Below are 2,500 nucleotides of genomic sequence, written 5' to 3' on the forward strand. Positions count from 1 at the left end.
CAGTGTGATATATCACTTTTCAGTTTTCCTGTATTCCTAATTGAGCGAGCGACACACATTTGATTTAGTTTACAATGTACTGCTTTGCTTTTCTGTTCTTTCGTTGGAAACTTGTTCCTGTGCTGTACAGTGTGATATATCACTTTTCAGTTTTCCTGTTATACTAATTGAACGGGCGACACATATGTGAATTAGTTTACAAAGTTGTGATTTGCTTTTCTATTCTTTCATTGGAAACTTTTTCCTGTTAGTAACAAGTTAGGGTTAGGGTTAGGGTTAGGGTTACGGTTAGGGTTACGGTTAGGGTTAGGGTTAGGGTTATATCACTTTTCAGTTTTCCTGTTATAATAATTGAACAGGCGACATGTATGTGAATTAGTTTACAAAGTTGTGCTTTGCGTTTCTGTTCATTTGCTGAAAACTTGTTCCTTTGCCGTACACTTCGATATATGACTTTTCAGTTTTCCTGTATTCCTAATTGAGCGAGCGATGCACAGGTTATTTACTTTAGAAAGTAGTGCTTTGCTTCTCTTTTCTTTCTTTGGAAACTTGTTCCTGTGCTGTACAGTGCGATATATCACTTTTCAGTTTTCCTGTATTCCAAATTGAGCGAGCGACACACATTTGATTTAGTTTACAAAGTTGTGCTTTGCTTTTCTGTTCTTTCATTGGAAACTTGTTCCTGTGTTGTACAGTGTGATATATCACTTTTCAGTTTTCCTGTTATACTAATTGAACGGGCGACACATATGGGAATTAGGTTAGAAAGTTGTGCTTTGCTTTTCTGTTCTTTCGTTGGAAACTTGTTCCTGTGCTATACAGTGCGATATATCACTTTTCAGTTTTCCTGTATTCCTAATTGAGCGAGTGACACACATGTGATTTAATTTACAAAGTTGTGCTTTGCTTTTCTGTTCTTTCATTGGAAACTTGTTCCTGTTAGGAACAAGTTATGTTTAGGGTTAGGGTTAGGGTTAGCTTAGTGTTAGGGTTAGGGTTACGGTTAGGGTTAGGGTTAGGGTAGGGTTAGGGTTAGTGTTAGGGTTAGTGTTAGGGTTAGGGTTAGGGTTAGGGTAGGGTTAGGGTTAGCGTTAGGGTTAGGGGTTAGGGTTAGGGTTAGGGTTATATCACTTTTCAGTTATCCTGTTATAATAATTGAACAGGTGACACATATGTGAATTAGTTTACAAAGTTGTGCTTTGCTTTTCTGTTCATTCGATGAAAACTTGTTTCTTTGCCGTACACTTCGATATATCACTTTTCAGTTTTCCTGTATTCCTAATTGAACGAGCGATGCACAGGTGATTTAGTTTACAAAGTATTGCTTTGCTTTTCTGTTCTTTTGTTGGAAACTTGTTCCTGTGCTGTACAGTGTGATATATCACTTTTCAGTTTTCCTGTATTCCTAATTGAGCGAGCGACACACATGTGATGTAGTTTACAAAGTAGTGCTTTGCTTTTATGTTCTTTCATTGGAAACTTGTTCCTGTTAGGAATAAGTTAGGTTTAGGGTTAGGGTAGGGTTAGGGTTAGGGTTAGGGTTAGGGTTAGGGTTAGGGTTAGGGTATTGTTAGGGTTAGTGTTAGGGTTAGGTTTAGGGTTAGGGTTAGGGTTAGGGTAGGGTTACGGTTAGGGTTAGGGTTAAGGTTAAGGGTTAGGGTTAGGGTTAGGGTTATATCACTTTTCAGTGTTCCTGTTATAATAATTGAACAGGCGACACGTATGTGAATTAGTTTATAAAGTTGTGCTTGGCGTTTCTGTTCATTCGATGAAAACTTGTTTCTTTGCTGTACATTAAGATATATCACTTTTCAGTTTTCCTGTATTCCTAATAGATCGAGCAATGCACAGGTGATTTAGTTTACAAAGTAGTGCTTTTCTTCTCTTTTCTTTCGTTGGATACTTGTTCTTGTGCTGTACAGTGCGATATATTACTTTTCACTTTTCCTGTATTCCTAATTGAGTGAGCGACACACATTTGATTTAGTTTACAATGTACTGCTTTGCTTTTCTGTTCTTTCGTTGGAATCTTGTTCCTGTGCTGTACAGTGCGATATATCACTTTTCAGTTTTCCTGTATTCCTAATTGAGCGAGCGACACACATTTGATTTGGTTTGCAAAGTTGTGCTTTGCTTTTCTGTTCTTTCTTTGGAAACTTGTTCCTGTGTTGTACAGTGTGATATATCACTTTTCAGTTTTCCTGTATTCCTAATTGAGCGAGCGACACACATTTGATTTAGTTTACAATGTACTGCTTTGCTTTTCTGTTCTTACGTTGGAAACTTGTTCCTGTGCTGTACAGTGTGATATATCACTTTTCAGTTATCTTGTATTCCTAATTGAGCGAGCGACACACATTTGATTTAGTTTACAAATTTGTGCTTTGCTTTTCTGTTCTTTCATTGGAAACTTGTTCCTGTTAGGAACAAGTTATGTTTAGGGTTAGGGTTAGGGTTAGCTTAGTGTTAGGGTTAGGGTAACGGTTAGGGTTAGGGTTAG

Source organism: Meriones unguiculatus, chromosome 10 (genome assembly GCF_030254825.1).
Source record: "Meriones unguiculatus strain TT.TT164.6M chromosome 10, Bangor_MerUng_6.1, whole genome shotgun sequence".
NCBI classification, from domain to species: Eukaryota; Metazoa; Chordata; class Mammalia; order Rodentia; family Muridae; genus Meriones; species Meriones unguiculatus.